Here is a 9,564-nt window from a genome sequence, read left to right as displayed (position 1 = left end):
AGCAGCGCAGTAGGGGCGTGAAGAAGGGTGAGACGCCTACTCCACACCGGTCCTTCGCGATGGTCTTGACAAGCATGCACAGTCTAGAAAAAATTACACCATTTCCCGCTAAAGGGGACCATGAGGCGATGCGAAGCCGGAGCACTTGCACGATCGCGTTCCGTTGGCGTTCATTGGGCATGCTACCGACCTCGCGTCGTGGAACGCGAAGAGGGACGCTACGCGCGTAGTATCTTCCATCTAGCCTGGCCCTTAATTCGCACAGGGCGAGCGGGGAACGCGGTCGAGAGGCGGGCGAGAGGGGGACAACGTAGGAGAGGAGAGAGAAGGGGAGGGGACGCGCATGCACTCGAGCTCATCGCGGCTTTGCGCAGGAGAGTATTTCGGCATGTCTAGCGCGCGTTTCAGAGGAAGAGTGGAAAGGGGGAGAGGAGAAGTGGAGAGGGGTATGAGAGAGGGGGAGGGGAGATGGTATGTGGAGATGGGTATGGGAGAGGGTATGTGGAGAGGGGGAGGGGAGAGGTGTATGGGAGAGGGTATCTGGTAAGGGTGAGGGGAGGGGGTATGTGGAGAGGGGAAGGGGAGAGGGGGAGTAGAGAGGGGTTGCGTGGAGAGGATATGCGCATGCACAGTAAGGGCGGTCACGCCGCACACCACCACCACCGGATTGAGCTACGCCTTAAGATACTTCGCATCTAATAAGGGCGGGGAGATGCGCGACTCGCGTTCGCTCCTACTCGTGGCTGGGGCAACTTTGGCTGCCTGTACTTGTTAGGCTGTGAGTTCTTGCGATGCTTTTGCATTTAGAAAACTCCATTGTATGCTGCGTACAAGTAGCCGCTTGGCCTCACGGCCTCATTCAACGTCGCTATGGTTTAAATTAGCCTTTCGCATTCATAGAAAGTTCTAAGCATACCCCCTATTTCATCCCGTTCTCCATCTTCTATCGACGTGTGGCTATATTCACTTACCGCTGTCTTTAACCGATGCACGACGTATCAAAGAAATATTTTATGAAGGGTTTGTCTTTCTTTAAGGAAAAGGTATTCGTTTGATTTCATCTTTGGAAATTAGATTCCGCGCCTACTGAAGATTGACCTGAAACAATGTATATAACTCTGATAACTTTGCCATGGGTATAAGTAAGAAAAACGAGAGAGAGAGAAATGTTTTAATGAAAAGCTGGAGATGTCGACGGCTCGTTTTCCGCGTTATCGGCTCGTTTTCCGCGTTATCGCGAACAGCACATGACTTGTGCTGTTCTTGTGGCTGAAAGCAATGAGCATTGAGCAATGAGCATTGAGAGTCGGCTCCGTCAGCCATGGTGAGTGTGGATGATTTCGCAACGGTCTGAACTGATCATTTTGTTCGCCTCATGATTAGACTTACTTTACCGTTTTTTTTAAAGCATTGTACCAGCGCCTCTTCTATTTTAACACGAAAGTGTTTTTTTCCGGGGTCCACCAAGACTTTCCTGACGTATTTCCACCACGGAAATACATTAAAAAAATGAACGCCTCCGATGGCAAAGAAAAACGTCTAAGAGAAAGTTCCGTTGTCAGGAGTCGAACCCATAACCTCCTGGTCCGCGGATGATGACTGGCAGGCGTTTAGCCCACTGAGCTACCGCCAAACACATAACGGAGGTTAAACGCACGCGCCTTTGATCTTTTACACTTTCCTGTCACGGTGCTCTTGGATGGATGAATGAATGGATGAATGGATGGATGGATGGATGGATGGATGAATGGCTGGATGGATGGATGGATGGATGGATGGATGGATGGATGGATGGATGGATGGATGGATGGATGGATGGATGGATGGTGGATGGATGGATGGATGGATGGATGGATGGATGGTTGGATGGATGGATGGATGGATGGATGGATGGATATATGGGTGGATGGATGGATGCTATGAGCGCCCCTTCATAACGGGGCGGTGACATACGTGCCACCAGGCTCGAAAAAAAAACGCGCCGTTTCTACGACCGTCCCATTCGGCGCGTTCATTTCATCAACGCTTTAACACACCGCGAGGTGCCAGCTTTAGCCCAAGCATCCCTCATAGCATCCATCTAAATCGAAAAATAGTTCTCCGACGCTCGTCTGGCTGTCGCACCGCGTTCCCGCTCGCCCTGTGAGTATTAACGGCCGCGCCAGAGGGAATACACGACACCTGTAGCGTTTCTCTTCGCGTTTCACGGCGCTTTGAAGGAGTGTATATCAAGTATCAGTGTTTATTATGTGCTTGTTGATGCCGTCGTTGTGCGGGATCCATTATATACGGTGCCCACGTATATGTTTAGCTACCGTAAGGGTTAAATCATGATCATGGACGTTAGTCGTCGGGTCGAAGGTGTGCCACTAGGCGTCAACGTGAGTGCGTTCGCATCAAGCGGTGCTATCCGCCTCGCGCGCTGGTATGGTGGCGCCGCCGCTCGGCTCTCCGGGTTACAAGTGAGGAGAAAGGCGGTTCCACCATTTCCCAACCCCCCTTAGGATCCCATGCATTTTGAATCAAATTTTCCGTTCCGTTGCACAACAACAAACTAACGCCATCTCTCGACAACACACCCCACCGACGATGCAACACCTCTTCTTGCTTCCACCGATTTGTCATGCTCGAAGTTAACCCCTCTATCCACTTCTTTTTTATTTCTTTCGGTGGCCCTGGGAGCGCGCGCTCTGCAGTCGGCAGCGCACCCGAGAAGACCGGCTGGGATCATTGCTTTTGTCGCGTGTTCCTTAGATGTTGCTACGTTAAATTTGTGTTAAGGCGGTGGCCACACGTCAGAGAATGAGCCCTGATTTCGTTCAGCTGCCATCTCATCAACGCCAATGTTTCAGATGTCTCAGTTGTGCACTTTTGTCCGTTGGTTGCCGGACAATATGGCCTCGTGCCATCTTGTCCATTGAGCTATGTGTGTAGTTCTCGGTGTCGCAAGTTTGATGACGCCAGCAGGTGAACTGGTGCTGCATCGTGGGAACCGCTGAAATGACTGCAACCTTTAGCCATGTGCGAGAATATTCTAGCGTACTGGACGCGCACAATTGTGCTACAGTAAAATACCACGCTTGGCCTCGCGGTCAACTTGATACAACTGTGTGCGACAAGTGTGCTGTTATGGTTCTTGCGTTCGTTAATATTGAACTGTAATTGGAATACCATTTTTGCAAAGGCGACTGAAGCTGTAAGTAGTTGGCCTTCTTTATGCTCGCTACTCCACGAACATTACTTCTAGAATTGCATTTTATGTTGAGTTCCACGTACCAGAGGAGAACCAAGCGTTCGAGATACATACTACATGCGTGGGCATCTCCTATATAAATCTCAGTAATGCCATGCGTGCGCATTTGCTATATAAATCTGAGTTATGCCATGCTCACTTTAAAGCGCATGAGATAGAGGACTGTGGCTTCAATGGTTGAAGTGATTAGATTTTCAGAAATATAAGATGGAGTTTACATGCGTGCCATCATCAGCACGATTGGACCGGTCACCTATGTTTGTCCTACACACTTATCATGGCTTACAGATTTTGGTGTACATCAAGTTAACGAAACGGCGGCATGAGCACAATGACCGTCGCATGAAAATTATGCTTCATGACTTCCATATCAAGATTTTCATGCTATGAGCAGTCATGTGTGTTCCTCATACAGTCATGTTATGTCATACCAGTTTTGGTGTATATCAAGCTAACGAAACGGCCGCGAGTGCACCATGAGCATGGCCTGTAAATCATGCCCTACACGAGATGCACGTCATCATTTTCATGTTTCCACCTGTAATTTATATTTATACACTCACGTCAGCAATACCAAATTTGGTAGATGACCTGATAGCTGAACGGCCGCAAGCCTACCATGATTGGGGCACCTATACCATCATTTTCATATCACTACCTGAATTTATTTTCGCCGCACAGAAATGTCTCGTCGTACGAATTTCGGTGTATATCCATTTATTGAACACTCGTGAGCGCCCGGAGACCATGTCATTTAAATGATGCTGTACATGACATGCGTGTCATCATTTCCACGATAGGACCTGTCACTTATGTTTATCATACACTCTTGTCACGCCACAAAAATCTTGGTGTAAATCAAGTTAACAACACGGCCGCAAGAGCACAAAGACCGTGGCATTTAAATCATGCTGTTCATAACTGCATATCATGATTTTCATGTAATGACCTGTCATTTATGTTGGTCATACAGTCATGTCATGTCACACCAGTTTTGGTATACATCCCATAAAGGAAACGGCCAGGAGAACACAATGTCGTAGGCGGATAGATAGATAGATAGATAGATAGATAGATAGATAGATAGATAGATAGATAGATAGATAGATAGATAGATAGATAGATAGATAGATAGATAGATAGATAGATAGATAGATAGATAGATAGATAGATAGATATACTGACTCAAAGTCGCAGAATTTCGCCAAGAAATGCTTCGCATTTAAAATATATAGTCAGCCTAGTCACACCAAATTGGAAACGCATAGAAGGGCAGTTCTACTGTACATGCCACCAGAGTGCAGTTAGCGAATAAATGATCTAGGGTGCCTTGATGCGCGTTTTGTTGCGCGTTTTGTCCAGGGTGAGGACATCTGCGGCGTCTACTGCGGCGCGGCTGCCATATTTGAGCCCACGGCATCTTACCGGCGTCTCACCCCTCTACGGCAGCTGCGCTGAGAGGCACGAGACGCGGGGCAAAAAATGGCGTCGTGGCGGCATCAGCCCCTTCAAAGAATGGCAACACCCTAAGGGGGGCGCACACATCGAGGCACACTAAAATGATCCTTGCCCTACAACTAGCATTTGAAAATTTTTCCCATGCATTTTCAATGGATGCACAAAAGCGTGTCGCGAAAAAAAAAGCCGGTCGGCGGATTATAACTAATTGCGAAAGAAAGTTGTCAGCATTAAGTGCCTGACGTGCAATATTCGAAAAATAAGGACTTGCTTAGTAATAAATTTTGCAGGAACGTTCCCTATGGAGTTACGCCGACCACTTCCCCTGAGAGTGGACTTTTTGCAGTAGTCGATCTCCCAGATTGCTGGACACGTCTTAGTTTTAGGTTAGGGGCGAATGCACCCTGTAAACGCTTCTACAGGCGCCACCAACGTTTCTATACTCGCGGACAACTTTTCTTGGCAATGAAGCGAAGGCTACAGAGCCACAATGCACGTATCCTACCGCTAATGAATGTAGTCCCACAATTGCGTCCGTATTTTCTGCGTGAGATATATAAAATACTCCTTCATTTTCTACATGTAGCTTTTTGAGAAGGAACGCAGCGCACACAAGCCAGATATTTGCATTTCTTTTACTTTATACGTTGTCACTTTACGTTTTTGCGAGCGTGAAAAAGTCGCGCCGTTTACCCGTACTTTAGACGCTAAAGCAGCGTTTGCGTCGAAATGCAACGCTAGCCATTACTTTCCACGGCGTTACGAGACGCGCGCCAAACCGGACTACTTCGCGTAGCAGTACGTGTGCAGACGCTCCGCCCCCGTAGCTTTCCCTTCATTGCCAAGAAAAGTTGTCCGCGAGTATAGAACCAGTTCAGTTTCGCAGGTCCCCATAGACACTTGCTCTCCGAAGTGGACGCGACGGCCGACGCTAGAACTAGCGGCGCTGCAGTTCCATCTTGCATCATGCCTCACCCGTCGTCTGCTACAACACTTATGTGACCTATCGTCGCTGCAGCTTTCGGCGGCCGTGGCAGCCGAGATTCGGTAATTTAAACTTTTGCAATAACCTCGACTGTTTCAAAAAGCGATCCATTCACAAGCTATGCTCCATAAACATCAAAAGATAATCAAACGTGACCTTTAATAATGGTACAATCTCACACGCCTAGCTGTCCTCGCGCAAGAATATTCTATTGCCGTCAAGCTGTGTTTAGCCGCCACGGTGGAACAGTGGTTACGGTGCTTGGCTGCTCACCCGAAGGTTGCGGGATCGATCACGTCTACGCCGGACGCATTTTTTTCCCTACTTAGATACGTCATACTTAGATGTACTTAGATGTGTCATACTAAGCAAGTCGTAAAACAGAGGACCATTGTTAATTTTCGGGCGAATTAATCCTGATTTCTTGAGAAAGGCGTACAACGCGAACTATGGTTGATCAAGGTACCTGAGTTTATTCCCTGTGCTCGGTTAGGCGACTTGTAGCGAAGTTGGTCTTCACGATTCTGGTGGGATTGGCGTTCAGAAGATATTTCTTGCAAATCCCTGCCCTGATTGAGATAAGTGATGACCAGTGTTCGTTTCCGAGCCGCTCGTGCAACACGCGCATCAAGATGACATTCAGCTTTGTCACTTTCACACGTGTTAAATCGAAAGAACTGCTTCCCAAGGGATCACCGTTCGCTAACAATCACGCACGGTGTACGGAGCAAGCCAGCACAGAGAAACGCGCAAAGCGTCGCAAGCGGCTACTCCTCGCGCGTCTGAGATCGCTGCGGCAGGTGCGTCGCCTCCGCGATTAGCTTCGCCAACGTGCCATTGAGAGCAACGGTGCGTTGCCGTATCCGATCCCGGGGGCACGGCAAGTGAAGCAAAATGGAGCAGCAGCGCCGTAAGTTCACGCGTCGGCCGCCTGTGCCGGCACGCGAGCGGAGCTGCGAAACTGACCTGGTTCTAGAAACGATGGGCGCCACGTAATCGAGATTCGCATTCCTGACGCGCTCACGGAGCCGAACTGCGTGTGCAATGTACGCTGCCTGCTATCTACACGACTACATTACTTGCTCTGGTGTCTTTTACGGTGTTTGCCTAAATAATATGAGTCTCTAAGGAAAGCGGGAGTAGCGATATCAATATTTTGTACCAAAACCACGACGGGGTATATTCCTTTATCTCGAAACCTGAAAAATTGTTTCTGAAAAAAATGTAACCCTCTTTTATTTCTTCTGAATGTCGCTTTGAGACCCGCTTCCCGTAGGGTGATGCTGTGCACAAGTTCAGTATACCAGAGAAATCGGAACAGTATTCCGAACGGCAGTAACATTCATTCATTCATTCATTCATTCATTCATTCATTCATTCATTCATTCATTCAATATAGAAACCTTACCAAATCAAGTCAGCATCGACGGGGTCAACGACTCTCAGTTTTGGGCTTTGGTGATCTTTGCTTCTCATAGGACCATTTCGATGAGGACTAGTAGCTTTCCTATTTCTGAACTTGCGATTAGAACCTCCCACTGCTCCCTATTAAGGATTTAGATGCATAAGGTGTAGTACCCCAAGGTAGTATATTAGGGCCGTTTCTTTTTATCGCTTATGTCAACTACATTATAAAATATAAATCAAAGAGTGAACATTTGTCATACATGAGGATGACACTTCCTTGTTTTTCACAGGTGTGGATGTAAATGACCTAATTTCAGCAGCAAACACGACACAAGATGACTTGTATGGATGGTCGATTCTAACTCCCTACAAATCAACTATTTAAAAACCAAAGCCGTTTTTTTTCTTTCAAAAGGAACAACATACGAATCTACTGCAAAGCTACACCTGCATGATTCCGCTATTGATTTTTCTTCGGCGGCTAAAGCATTGGAATTGTTTTTCATTAGCATATTTTATGGGATTCAAAAAGCGAAATGGTAAGAAACAAGTAAGGTACTAGGCATGCTTAGAAAATGTCAGTCATTTTTACCGGCTCCTCGGATGTTAATGATCTACAACACGCTTTTTTGTTTCCAGTTACGCTATGGTCTTTTGGGGTGGGGTACTGGCCCCTTGCACTCTAAGCAGAAATTACTCACACTTCAAAAAATGCATTACGTTCTATTGCAAATACCGAATATAATGCAAGACCTTGTCTTTATTCAATGCATTCAATATTAATGACAACTAACAGACAATAATGCCAAGGAAAGTACAGGGAATGCTATTTGTAGTAATTTGAATGTAAATGTGAAGAAAGTAAAGCGGAAGAAAAGAGAAGTTGCCGCCGGCAGGGAATGAACCTGCGACCTTCGAATCAAGCGTCCAATGCTCTACCAGTGAGCTACGGCGGCCCTGCCGGCGGCGAGTCATCTTTTCGTCCACTTTACTTTCTTCACATTTATATTCTAATTACTACAAATACCATCCCCTGTAATTTCCTTGGCATTATTGTCTGTTCTCATTCTTATTGTGTCTAGCAAAGTAAAAACGAGCCCTTAACAGTCATCTACTTTCCTTCATTCAATGAACTCAGTCTTGAAATTTCATATCATGTATGAATATTGTTTATTAGCGTCTTTAAAAAGCTAAAGTTAAGAAAGAATATAGCAATCTTAGCGCCATAGCGTGCTTAAAACCTCGTCTCGACCTATACTATACAGAGCGACTATTGGAATGGTTCTATATGCCGAACAAACTACGGTCTCCAAATGCTGAGACATTCACTGCCGCACACGCTCAATAAATTCAATTTTAATGCGATAGCAATTATATGGACATTCTCGGCTGGTTTTTGCCGTCGCCGTCTCTGCCCTCATGAACGGTATATGTATATGTGTATATATATATATATAGAAAGCGCAAAGATAAATAATTCAGAAATACTTTCTGCGCGCCGAATCCAACGGCCCACCTCTCGCTCCGAAACGCGCGGCGTTAGACGGCTAAGCCATGGAGAGTTCCGTCTTTCAACATGCTAACGGCGAGCTATTTATATACACCATTTACTTCAGCGTGCTTTCTTACTCACCATAGAGATGGCGCTGGCGCGCTTTAAAGGTCGTCGCCCCGCTCCTGCGAACACCGATGCTCTTCGCCCTAAAGGCGTGGACGCCTTCGTGCGCTTATCTCAAGGAAAAAAGGGGAGCAGGCGGGGGGTGGAGCGGGTTTGTATGTCTTGTGCTTTCCCCGCGATGTCCACGCTAAAGTCACAGAGCGTACGAAGGTCACTTTGCTCGCTGCCGCGGCTGCGTTTGCGAATGGAGCGCGCTGTTGAAACATAAATATGTAACAACTGCGACATTTAGTTCGCGCTCGTCCTGTGTGTACCTGTTCGTGCGTTTCGTGCGTCCTGCTTTGTGTTTCAGCAGTGGGCTTCAAGTATCGAGCTGTGAGGCATGAAAGTTAGCGCTTCTTATGCAGCTTCTTACCTGCTTCTTATAGCTTCAATTAGCTGAAGATTAATGACAGTATAAGCATTTAGGAAGTCTAAAGAAAGGAAAACAAATATATCTAAGTAAAATAGAAAAGCGGTTCGTTATCAAGCACAGTGAATAAGAATAGAAACCGATGCAGCTGGCACCCCCAATAGCTAATAATACTTCTTGCGTTTTACGTCCCAAAACCACATAATTGTCAGAGACGCCGTAGTAAACGGCTCCGACAATTTCGACAACCTGGATCCTAAAACCTAACACGGGCCTCTAGTATTTCGCCTCCATCAAAATGCGGCCACCGCGACCTTCGGGTCAGCAGTTAAGCATCAAAATCACTAGACCACCGTGGCGCGTAACCCCTAAAAGCTGTGGCAATTAAGCATTTAAGGTAAGACCGCAGAAAATTAGGTGCGTATGAAAAA

At 46.8% G+C, this 9,564-nt stretch overlaps 1 non-coding gene across 1 annotated transcript; it reads right to left on the bottom strand.

The window, feature by feature from the left end:
* Positions 1 to 7,987: 7,987 nt before the first annotated feature.
* Trnak-cuu (transfer RNA lysine (anticodon CUU)) lies at positions 7,988 to 8,059 on the bottom strand. Its single transcript has one exon. It is a non-coding gene; the product is annotated as a tRNA-Lys (tRNA).
* Positions 8,060 to 9,564: the final 1,505 nt, after the last annotated feature.

The sequence above is a fragment of the Rhipicephalus sanguineus genome, chromosome 9 (assembly GCF_013339695.2).
Source record: "Rhipicephalus sanguineus isolate Rsan-2018 chromosome 9, BIME_Rsan_1.4, whole genome shotgun sequence".
Taxonomy (NCBI): domain Eukaryota; kingdom Metazoa; phylum Arthropoda; class Arachnida; order Ixodida; family Ixodidae; genus Rhipicephalus; species Rhipicephalus sanguineus.
Note: the sequence above shows the minus strand (reverse complement) of the source record. Positions and strands in the feature narration are given on the sequence as shown.